This window comes from Dipodomys ordii, unplaced genomic scaffold (assembly GCF_000151885.1).
Source record: "Dipodomys ordii isolate 6190 unplaced genomic scaffold, Dord_2.0 Scaffold146, whole genome shotgun sequence".
Taxonomy (NCBI): Eukaryota; Metazoa; Chordata; class Mammalia; order Rodentia; family Heteromyidae; genus Dipodomys; species Dipodomys ordii.
In genome coordinates, this window is record NW_012267362.1 from 1,351,665 (window position 1) to 1,364,458 (window position 12,794).

The window sequence follows — 12,794 nt, forward strand, 5'->3', positions numbered from 1 at the left end:
TTGGTCATTACACACCCAGTTCAGAGAGGGCAAAGATTGCTAATGCTTGCCTAAAGGTGGATGCATTCTGTATTCTCTGCCATACAGGAGGCCAGAGACTGGCAGTCAGGGCCATGCCCAGTCCTTTCCTCAAGGAGCCAAGTTCATTGCAATGTGTTGTGATAGAAAAATGTACAAGGTGCTGTTGTTCATTTTTTTCCAAAGTAGAAATATTTGCTTTATGATTACTTAAATAGCATATGTTCCTTGCAAATAAACAGTCTGACTAAAAATGAAAATAAATAAATAAATAAATCTAGCTTCCCCATATGAGAGAAAACATGTGCTGTTTGTCTCTCTGAACTTGGCTTACCTCACTTAACATGATTTGGTCTAGGTCCATCCATTTTTCTGCAAAAGACATAATATTGTTCTTTCTAGTGGCTGTGTAACATAAAGGTAGAGAATTATGAACACAGAATTTCTTCTTTTGGAACTGAATGTGCACCCTGGAGAGTCTGCATAGTATCCTAAGGTTGGTAGGACTAGAATAAGTGTTCAGTTGGCTAGGCACTAGGTGTGATCCTATTTACTCATGAGACAGATCTGAGGATCATGGTTTAAAGCTAGCCCAGGCAGAAAAGTCTATGAGATGTGTGTGTGTATGTGTGTGTGTGTGTGTGTGTGTGTGTGTGTGTTACTAGGGCTTAAACTCAGGATCTGGGCACTGTCTCTTAACTTTTCTACTCAGGATCTGGGCACTGTCCCTTAACTTTTCCACTCAAGGTTAGAATTCTTTTTTGGGGGGCGGGGGAGGTCCGGTTGTGGGGCCTGAACTGTGGGCCTGGGCGCTGTCCCTCAGCTCTTCAGCTCAAGGCTAGCACTCTACCACTTGAGCCATAGCACCACTTCCGGCTTTTTTTAATTTTCTGCTTATGTGGTACTGAGGAATCAAACCCAGGGCCTCATGCATGCAAGGCAAGTGCTCTACCACTGAGCCACCTTCCCAGCCCTCAAGGCTGGAATTCTATTACTTGATCCACAACTCCACTCTGGCTTTTTGGTGATTAATTGGATATAAGTGTTTTATAGACTTTACTGGATGAGCTGGCTTTGACCCAAGATCCTCAAATCTCAACTTCTGAGAAGCTAGAATTACAGACATAAGCCACAGGTACCTGGCTTCTATGGGACTCTTATCCTCAATTAACCAGCACAAAGCTGGAAATAGAGCTGTGGCTCAAGTGGTAGAGGTCCAACCTTGAGCAAAAAAAAAAACTAAGGAAAAACAATCTGGCACTGAGTTGAGCCACAGTACTGGCACACACACACACACACACACACACACACACACACACACACACACAAATGTTCAGTTGTTACAGTATGGTGTTATGTGGGGATGGTGGCAGCAAAAGTAGAATTCTAGAGAATAAGTAGCTTTAATGAGTTCAAATGAGAAATAGGACCAGTGAAGATAAGAATTCAACAGATCTGATTTCTTGATCCAAATCCTATCTAGCCCAACCAGCAGGGGGCATGAGATGAATCAGAAAGTCTAAGCTCTATCCCGTCCAAAATATCCACAGGAGTCTTATCTTCTGTCTCCCCAATGCAGACACAACAAAGGCTTAGGCTCAATACTTCACTCCAACTAAGTCCAGGAGGACGCCCCAGCCCCCCTGCCACTGCAGCTAGGCCCCATAATTGCAGATTGAACTGTGAGCAATTTAGCACAAGAGCGCTGCTCGAGGGGATTTTTATGACCATCTCGGCTGGTTTTGTAACCATCTGTTCCTAGAGAAAGGAATGAAAGTGCAAGGAATACCAGCAGTCACAGAATAACACAGCAGATTCCTATGCAGACAGTCATCCAGAGAGCTTTACCTCCCTTCCCATCTAAAAAAGAAGAGACACATTGAACAGAGAATGAGGGCTGGGTTTGGATGCATCCGTCATTGGTTTTGGTGGTCTATATTTAAAGGATATGACTTATACTACTCCTACTGGACTTTTAAAGTATATGTTTTCATCTCTTCTAATTCTGCTCACAATGTTCAGAAATTTTGTTCCAGTAATAGGACTTAAACTCAGGGTTTGAGCACTGTCCCTTAGCTTTTTCTGTTCAACGATAACACTCCACTCCACCACAGTTCGACTTCTGGCTTTTTGATGGTTATTTCCAGGGAAGAGTCTCATGGACTTAGCTGATCAGATTAGCTTTGAACAGAGGTCCTCATATCTCAGCCTCCTGAGTAGCTAGGATTATAGGCATGAGCCACCAGCTCCCAAATCATTTTTTTTTCTCTTTTGCAGTTGCCTTCATCTCTTAGAGTAAAATGGAATTGTTTCGAGTGTTTTTCCTTTCATAATTACAATTTGAATGTTAAGTCTAGTACATCTTAGTTTTAATATAGTTTGGTTTTTGTTTGAATTTGAGCCTGTAGATTAGGGATACGGGAAGTATGGACACCTATTTTTTTTTTGTTTCACTTTGCTATAACTTATTGTTTAGTATGGCAAATACACTATAGTGTAAAATTTACCATCTTACCCATTTTAGCACTTGAGTAGTATTGTGTGAATCCATAATGTTGGCAGCATCATTACCATCCAGTCTGTTCATACTTTTCATTTTGCAAAACTGGAGGGACTATACACTAAGCAACAACTATACCCCACACTCCCTTCTGTTCCTGAAGGCATCACTTTCGTTCTTTGTCTGTGACTACCTCCTTCATAAAAAATAGAACCATGGAATGCCTGGCTTTTTTTGTGTGTGCCAGTCCTGGGGTTTGAACTCAGGGCCTGGTACTGTCCTTGAGCTTCTATAGCTCACCCTACCATTTGAGTCACATCTCCATTTCTGGCTTTTTTTTTTTAAGTACTTTAGTGGAGCTAAAAGTCTCACAGACTTTCCTGCCTGGGCTACCTTCAAACCACAATCCTCAGATCTCAGCTTCTTAAGTAGCTAGGATTACAGATGTGAGCCACCAGTGCCTCACTTTTTTTGACCAATATCAGCCAGCATAAGACACTCAAATGTTGTGTGTTTAAATTTCCTTTTTAACATTGAACACTATTCTTTTGCATTTACATACCATAATCATTTCTACATGGATTCATGGGTTGTATCCATGCTGTTATGAGTTATTATACTATTATTGTGCCCAGATCGCAGGACCCCCACCAAGAAGACCACCAAGAGTCAGACTTTACAGCTGTTTTAAGGTTTTATTTAGACAGGCTGCAGCTCGGGCCTCATCCTACACTCCGACACAGCGGAGCCTAGGAGGAGAGCCCCAAGCTAAAGATTTGTAGGGCTTATAAAGGCACACAACCAACCAGGTGTTTGGATTACCACCACCTGTTGCTCTGCTAGACAGAATTTGCTGATCTTAGGTTTAGTTTAAACAAGCAACAAATGGTCACTGCCTCATAACCCTTCATTTCCCCCCTTGACTTATGGTCCTGAGACCCAATCTTGTGGCTCCGGCCCAAAACTAAACTCCAACAGCTCTCGATCTTGAATGGATTCTTTTCTTTTCTAGTCCCTCTCTGACCTTAGCCATACTATTAATCAGTCCATTTTTCTTTTCTTGAGGCGTACACAGAGTGGTTGGGTAGGATGCTTGGAGACTTCCCATGTTTTCCCACAGTCGTCCAGGGCAAAGGGGTCAGCCGGTCTGGCATGGGAGCAGTGGATCCAAGCAGCAATGCCATCTACCTTAAGGGCAGTAGGTCTAGCCAGTAGCACCATGTAAGGTCCCTTCCACTGTGGTTCCAGAGATCTCAGGTTGTGCCTTCGAACAAGCACCCAGTCCCCTGGTTTAAACAAATGGGGGGTAGGAATAGAAGCAGAATCATATAATGCTCTAAGCTGGGGCCACACACTTTTGTGGACAAGCTGTAGATAGTCAAGTTTGCATAGAAATTCAGTATCACTCAAACCAGCAAGCAATTCAGTCTGAAGGCTAGGGATAAGGGGTGGAGGGTGTCCATACATTATTTCAAAAGGAGTAAAGCCAAGCTGATAGGGTGAATTTCTTACTATAAACAGGGCAAAAGGAAAGAGCGATACCCAGTCTGCACCAGTCTCCAAGGCCAATTTAGTTAAGGTCTCTTTTAGAGTCCGATTCATTCTTTCTACCTGCCCTGAACTCTGGGGTCTATAAGCACAGTGCAATTTCCAATCCATCCCCAGTGCCGCTATTCCCTGACTTACTTTTGAGATGAAGGCCGGACCCGATGGTGGATGGGAAGCCATACTAGGTAGGATTTCTTCCAGGATCTTCCTAGCCATGATGTTCGTGGTCTCATGCTTTGTTGGGTAGGCTTCAACCATCCTGAAAAGGTGTCAACAAAAACTAGCAAATAGTTATATGCAAATTTTCCAGTTTTCATTTCTGTGAAGTCTACTTCCCAATACACACCTGGCCTATCTCCACGGAGGCGAGCTCCTTTTGTAACCAGTTGATTGGGGGCATTGGTGAGCTGACAGGCTTTACAATTTTTAACAATGTCCTCAATGAGTTGATTTCCTTGCCTAATTTTTACTTCTGAGTGTCAGAGCAAGTCCTGCATTCTTCGGGTTCCCATGTGAGAGGTCCGATGATTCTCTTAAGAATCCCCTCGCCCAATCTTTGTGGCAAGATAAGTTTCCCCTCACCAGTTTTCCACCAGTCTTTGTTTTCTTCTCTGCCTGCAGGTTTATAGGCCATGGGAATTTTCTTTATCCACTCCAAGTCTTCTTGGGTGTACTGAGGCTCAGGAGGCAAAGCTCGTGGCCCTGGGTCTACTAGAGTCAGTACTTCCACTCTGGGCTGGAGGGCCGCCTCCTTAGCTGCCTGATTGGCCAAGTTATTTCCTTTGGTTCCCTTTTGATGGCCAGGGCAGTGCATAATGGCAATATTTGCTGGTTCCCATAAGGCCCGGATGAGGCTTAAAATTTCTTGTTTGTTTTTAATAGCCTTTCCCTCAGCTGTCAGCAGCCCCTCTCTTGGTAAATGGCTCCATGGACATGCACGGTGGCAAAAGCATACCGAGTGTCCATGTAAATGTTTAGTCTTTTCCCTTTTCCCATTTGTAGGGCTTTTGTTAATGCCACTAGTTCTGCTCTTTGTGCAGATGTTCCCTGGGGAAGTGCTTCTGCCCACACTATCTCAGTGTCCGTGGTGACTGCTGCACCCGTGTACCTTTTTCCATCTTGAATGAAACTGCTGCCGTCTGTGAACCAGGTATGCTCGGCATGCGATAGTGGCGAGTCCAACAAGTCTGGCCTCTTTTTCTTGGCCCGGTCTCTCTTTTCATGCTCAATTTTACATTCTCTGTCCTTCCTTTCCTGTCTTTGCTCCTCTGTCTCTCTTATTGTAAACCTTTTCCTCGCGGCTACTAGATCCCTAATAGACTTTTCACCAAGTCTGTCTAGAGCCTGCAACTTTCACTTTATGTCTGGTGCAGCTTGATTTATATAGGCAAACATAATCATCTGAGCCAATTCCTGGGTCTCAAGATCACTAAAAGCTTCCATGAGCCGCTCAAGATACGCTGCCAGACTTTCACTTCCTCCCTGTCTAACATCATAAACTTTGGCCATATTAATAGGTTGGCGAGCCACTGCCTTGAGACCTGCCAACAGAGCTTGGCGGTAGACGAGGAGTCGTTCCCTACCTTCAACCTATTGTAGTCCCATGTTGGTCGGATCTCAGGAAAACAGGCAGCGATCAGGGCAGGATCCATGATGGGCGCTCCTGTGGGGCCAGGGATATGTTTCTGGGCTGCTTCTCGGATATGGTTTCTCTCTTTGGTGGTAAAAGCTGACTACAATCATCCCAAGTGGGCTGGTGAGTAAAGAGAATAGTTTTGAGGAACCTAAGCAACTCTATTACTCTTAAGACCCTCATCTCAGTTCTGCAACTTAACCCTTGACCCACTTCAGCCCCAATGCCTGGAATTACAATATCTGAAACTCCAGAACAGCTCCTCCTAGGGTCTGGTGACCATTATCTAAACCAGACACCCTACAGTTTAGCACCTATCCTCTTGAGACTCCCCTGTGGTGCAAGCCAACCAGTTTAAAGTACGTTAGCCCCCTTGATCTAACCAGAAACTTGTTCCTGGTCCTTTCCCACTTTGTAGTGCGCCAATCATACTATAGAGTTGTTTTATGATTTTCCCGCGGTTTGTAGTCATTTGTTACAAGAAGTTATGATGTATGCAAAGCCCCTGCCTTCCCTAAAACAGTGTATAAAAAATGCTGTAAACCTGGGCTCGGGGCCTCTCAGCGTCTTGGGCTGCTGCCATGTAGGTGGGGGGAACCAAGCTTGAGCTTGCAATAAAGACTCCTTTGCTATTACATTGGTGACGGTCTTTGGTGGTCTTTTGGGTAAAGATTTCTGAATTCAGCTTTACATTTGGTGCATTGGCCGGGAATCCCCCCCAAGCCCACCCAGACGCTTTAACCAAGGAGTTGTGAGAAACCTGCCATTCTGTCTTTGTCTGAATCTGAAAACCTAGGTGTCTGTCTGGTCAGCAAAGGGTCTTGGTGGACGCACTGTAAGGCAGCCAATGGGGTTCTGTGGGAGATGTCCCCATTCCCTCATCTGAGTGGATTGTTGTCTGCTGGAGATTTTTCTCTGGCACCTGCTTGACTTTCCACACCACGCAGCGCTTTCATTTCGTGTCGTCTATCTGTCGTAATTATGTTTCTTCCTTGCCCTGAGACCACTGTTCATGATATTTACTTCTGATTTTCTGCAGGAAACTAACCAGACCAGTCTCCCCCCGGAAAATTTGTGCTTGTTTCCATTGTCCTGTCCTCTCCCTCCCCTGACTCTTGAAGGTTAATAACGCACAGCATTTGCTGACTGGTTTTTGTGTCATAACCTTGATTTTATAACTTGCTTATTCCTGTTTGTTTGCTAGATTAGTGCTGGACATTTTAGTTGGCCTGACTACATGTGCATGTAAAGAAGGGCTGGGGAGACTTGGAGAAATTCTTCCAATACTCTGCTGGTTCTGCTTTTGTAACTTGCTTCTTTGTCAATTATGGGGCCTGCAAGTGGCCCCAGCAAGATCTCAGCCTCAGGCCTTGGCCCAGAGGGTCTGGGCATGGGGGAGAACCTGCCAGTCGGAGGGGATAGCCACTAGGGACTTCTTTCCCTTGCCCCAAGATGACTGGGAATTCTCCTCTGCCTTGGAAGGCCCCTGGGTCAACATTTGCAAGAATCTAAAAGAAAAAATCCTCTAGAATGAGTAGAGGGGGTTTGAGTCCCCTGGTAAGTGGATTTGAGATGTTGCCCCATTCACTGAGACCTGATTTTGTCTTTGTGGCCACTTGTCTGTCTTGTTTACTTCAGTGTGTTTTCTGTTCTATGTTTCCTGGGGTAGGGAAGGTCTGAGTGAGCGTAGCAGGCTCACAACAGACTCTGGATTCAGCTTGCTGAGTGAAAACAGCACAGAGTTCTGGTAGAGATAAACTGGGGGCCCGTTAGTTTCCAACTCAGCCTTTGGTTGTTGTCTTGTCTAGTTCTGTTTTAGAATTGGTACCAGTTTTAAATGTGGATCCTTGGTTTTTGTGTTTGTGTTTTTGTTATTTATTTGAACAGCTCTGTAGGACTAAAAGTTCCCCTCCCTGTGAAGGTTGCTGGACTAGTTTGGTTCCCTTCAAGCCTCAGGCTGCATTTTCTCCTTGTGGAGGCTGCCAGCAGTGAGGGTGTAGAAGGCTGTGTGCCTGGTTTGGACTTTTCAGTTAGACCTGATAATGTAACAATTTGAAAAGTGCTCTTGTCTAAAATTGGATTTAAAAAAAAAATCAGGGCTGGGAAGGTGGCTTAGTGGTAGAGCGCTTGCCTTACATGCCTGAGACCCTGACTTCAATTCCTCAGCACCACATAAGAAAAAAGAAAAAAGCCAGAAGTGGTGCTGTGGCTCAAGTGGTAGATCCCTAGCCTTGAGCTGAAGAGCTGAGGGACAGTGTCCAGGCCCAGAGTTCAGGCCCCATGACCAACCCCCCAAAAAAATCAGGCCAGTTTAGCTTCAATGACCCCCCTCCCCCAGCCCTCCTCCAACAGAAGGGATTCAAAAGACCCATTGGTGAATTGCCTTGCTAAATAAGCAAGCTCTGGGAAAATGAAGCTCAACAAAGGTACTTAGTTTAAAAGAAATACTGTCTTAAATTTTTGTTTAAAAACTTTAGAAAATGTATTTTCTAAATCAAAATTGATTTTGATTTTTGCACACTTTAAGATCTGTACAAGTGTTTTGTATGTGTTTGTGAACATGTTCGAGATAAGAATTGTCAGCATGCTGTAACAATGGGGTGAATTTAAGTGTGAAATTTAAAAGGTTCTGAGGTTTGGACATAACCAAAAAAATTTTAAAGAATTTTCACATTGTTTTAAAATGTTTTTTAAGGATTCCTTAACTTAAAAATTAGAAAACGTGATATTTTAAAATCTAATATTTTTAAATGTATAAGTCTGTTTATACTGTAATCAGGTTATCTGGCTTAACAAAAATGCACTGATGGGGATTTTGTTCCTTTGATTAAAATTTGGGGATAAATACTAGAAATTTAAGTGTAAAGGTTAGTTTAACACTGTCAAAGACATTACCTGTTGTCTGTCTAAAACTGTCTATTTCATTCGAGAACCAAGAGAAAAGGAAAAAAAAAACTTAGAAGCCAACAGAAGACCTATCTTTAGGGATGAGGGATGAGCAGACAAAAGTGCAGTTCAGCTGGTCATGCATGGTTGGACAGGCCCTGGTGGAGTCCACCGATAGTGGGGCAGGCCCTGGGAGGAGTCCACGCATGGTGAAAGAAGGCAAGCTTGCACAAATGCAGTTCAGCTAACCCTAAAGAGTCGGATTGGGTGTGTGCCCATTCCATAGGAGGGGCCCTGTGGCCCATCGTTGTTCTGTCCCTTTTACCTGCAGATAAACACTGGAAACAAGATAGTAAAATTAGTGATGTGATGATCTGATTACTATTGCTAAAACTGCCCCTTGGATGTATTAAAATTAAAATTGAAAGGACCTTAAAAAGAGGGTTAAAAAGTTTATTTGTATAATATGACTTGCTTTCAATGATGTTCTACAAGTAGGATATGTTTTTAAAAGTCATAAAGGTGTTAAGTCTAGCTTCTTGTTACAGTGGTAGTGATTGTAATTCTTGCATTAAGGAAAAATTGTCATTTGAGTTTAAAAGTTTTAATGTGTATCTGTTTTAAAACAAGCAGCCAAGAGACAATGAGTGACACTTGGCCTCAAGATTTCAAGGGATCTTTTCAAAACACAAATGAAAACTGAAGTACAAAGTATTAAAGGAGATTAATAAATTAGAAATGGATTTTTGGATATAAAGTTTATTCGCGCCCCACATTGGACATCTGTCTTTTGGGCGGAGAAGGTGGCTCAGTGGTAGAGCACTTGCCTTGCATGTATGAGGCCCTGGGTTCGATTCCTCAGCACCACATAAGCAAAAAGAAAAAAGCCAGAAGTGGAGCTATGGCTCAAGTGGTAGAGCATTAGCCTTGAGCTGAAGAGATGAGGGACAGCACCCAGGCCCAGAGTTCAGGCCCCACGACTGGACCCTAAAAAAAAAAAGTTCAAAAGTAAAATTGTTCTTAGCATTTGCCTCAGTGCACAAAGAAAAAATTAGGATTACCAAAATAATTGCTATTCCAGTTTGCTCTTATAGGTTTTTGTTGTTGTTGTTGTTGTTTTAACAGTTTCCAGCAAGCACAGAGCAAAGCACAGAGGATTCTTACAAGTTTGTCAGATGTAACTTTGGCTCTTAATAAGTTTCAGGTAAGAGCATGCTTGAAAGCTACTTCTATGTTGACCACCTTGTTGCTTTTAATTGGAGTAAAGTGGCCTTTTATAAGACTCATTGATCTGCAAACTGGTTCAAAGCCAGCCCGGGCAGAAAAAGGTCCCTGTGAGACTGTCACCTCTACTCAGCCAGCAGAGTGCTGAAAGAGCAAGCAGAGTTGCTTTGGAACTCAAAGTGGCAGAGTGTTAGCCTTGCACTGTAGAGCTGAGGGACAGCACTCAGGCCCCGAGTTCAAGTTCAGCGACCAGCTAAAGGAAATGCCAATGAGGCATTTATCCCAGTGTAGAGAAGACACTCCTGGGACAAGAGCAATGGAGGAGCATCCAGAGGCAGTAAGCCATCGCTTGGATGGCAGAAATGTCAGGTCCTACAGTCATTTGTACATGGCCCTTCAAGAATTGGTCAGAGCCAGGAGGTCATGAAAAGATAGTTTGTAAGCATGACTAATGTCCATGACTATCTACCTTGTAAGGGACAGGAACTTGCCATCCTCTGTGATAGTAGTAAAAAGCTAAAGTTATAAAATGTGGGGGATAGTTTAAACCCCAACCCTTATCTGTGCCAAAAATTCTAATTGGCAGTAACTTTTTTTTCTTTTTTTTTTTTTTTTGTTGACAGTAACTTTTGAGCTGACACCAGCTACATGAAATTCATCTGCTCAGGAAACAGTTTGTAAACCTGAGAGTGTGTTTCTACTGATATCTGCCTGAAGGCCTATATAGGTAACTTAGGCATTGTTAGCATCATTAGAGATCACATTCCCAAGCCATCCAGAAAGATGCCTTTGCAAACCAGAATGCTAAACAAGCTATACTGCTGTAGCCAGAGAAAAGGTTTGTGCATTTGTCAAAAGTTAAAATATTGTTCTTAATGACATCTAACCCTAACCTCTTTGTAAAATAGGCTAGGGTTATATAGGTTCCTGGCTAGGTGGGATCAACACCCCCAAGTCAGCTTGAAGAAGTTACAGAAGATGAATCTTCACCCATCTTCCCCTTTTAAGAACAAGGGACCAGAGTCACTTTAAAAAAAAATGTGGCAAACTAGACAGAAGGAAAAGGCATGGAAAATAGTAGTGCAGGCCTGAGCCCTCTATGTCTGCCTTAAAAATCCTAGCCTTTAGTTTAAAAAGTTGTCATCTTGGTAAATTGTCCTGGGCTATTATCTAAATAGTCTTAAAAAAAAAAAAGATTGCTTTTCAAGGTTGACTGTGAAAAATGTTCATTTCCAACTCACCACCATAAAACAGATCACATCCCTGGGAGCAGACTTTTGGAAGAAAGGTTCCCCTTCTTTCCTTCTCTTATGACAGATCAAACCACAATATTCTGCAGTTGTGGTCAGCCTGGAGCACATTTTCCCAAGAATATCCTGTAGTGTAAAAGAGGACCAACTATCAAAATAAAGGTGAAAATACTTGTCTAGTAAAAAAGAAAAAGAAAAGAAAACTAGTGGGGTCATAGCCTGCCAAGCCTATGTATTACTTGTATCCTTAACCAGCCCAGCATGAGGTGTGACAGTCCCTTGGAGCCACTGAGACACCCTGCTGCTGCTGCAGCTGCAGCTGCACACCCTAATGGGTAAAGCTCAAGGACAGCCTGACAATCACCTGGAGGAAATCTATATCATCACCAAGACCCACCTTCACCGTGGTAAAAGTAGACTGAACTCCTGCCTGATTCTATCACCTGAGACTGCTTCCCGGTTGAAAGCTGCTAAAACTAAGATCTTGTGGGACATTCTTTTGGTGAAATCCAGAAACCCTCTCTACTCCCACAGTGAATAATGGGGGCAAGGATATGCACTGGCCTGCCTTAGGCACTTCAGGGTCACAGCCTAGTTTGGCTCTGGTATGGTAATAATCTGCTTCCTCCCAGGTGCGGGTTAAAGATAAAGGAGAGATTTTTTTTGAGACCCAGCCTTACTCTTAGCCTTAAAATCTAGCAAACTTCTGCGTCCCAGTGGTACCTCAAGGCCATTCTGAGATAACTTGGTTCCACAAGCCAAAGGAAAATTGGGCAGTTTTGAACTCTAGCCACAAAGAAGCTCAAGGAATTGTAAAGAAGAGGAGGGTAGTAAAGAAAGCCTTGGGAAAGGAATTGAGGAAAAAGTGGTCTCCTCTGGATAAAAAAGGATTTAAAAAGGATTGTCTTAAAATGTTTGTAAAGACGACAAACCTCAGAAAGTTTAAGTAGCAAATGGTATGAGTATGTCTTAAAATTGGAGCTTACAAGTACAGCTGGTATAAAATTAAGTTAGCTGTGATATACAGAGTCAGTACTGGTGGAAGAAAATGTAAGGGGCTTTGGTACTGTTAATTTTGTTACTCACAATCGGATCTTGTATACTCAACAGATTGGTGTCCTTTGTAAAAGAAAAAGATCAGCGCAATCCATCTATTAGTTCTGAGATCCCAGTACCAAACTGTAAATATAAAAGACTGTGCCAATTATGGGACCATGATTGGCCCCTGATGCTACAAGAGAAGAGAATGAGGAACTTAAGCAACTCCATTTCACTTAAGACCCTCATTTCATTTCTGCAACTTAACCCTTGACCCACTTCAGCCCCAATGCCTGGAATTAGGATATCTGAAATTCCAGAACAGCCCCTCCTGGGGTCTGGTGACCATTATCTAAACCAGACACCCTGCAGTTTAGCACCTATCCTCTTGAGACTCCCCTGTGGTGCAAGCCAACCAGTTTAAAGTACGTTAGCCCCCTTGATCTAACCAACAACTTGTTTCTGGTCCTTTCCCACTTTGTAGTGTGCCAATCATACTAGAGTTGTTTTTTTATTTTCCTGCAGTTTGTAGTCATTTGTTACAAGAAGTTATGATGTATGCAAAGCCCCTGCCTTCCCTAAAAAAGTATATAAAAAGTGCTGTAAACCTGGGCTCGGGGCCTCTCAGCGTCATGGGCTGCTGCCATGTATGCAGGGGGACCAACCTCGAGCTTGCAATGAAGACTCCTTTGCTTTT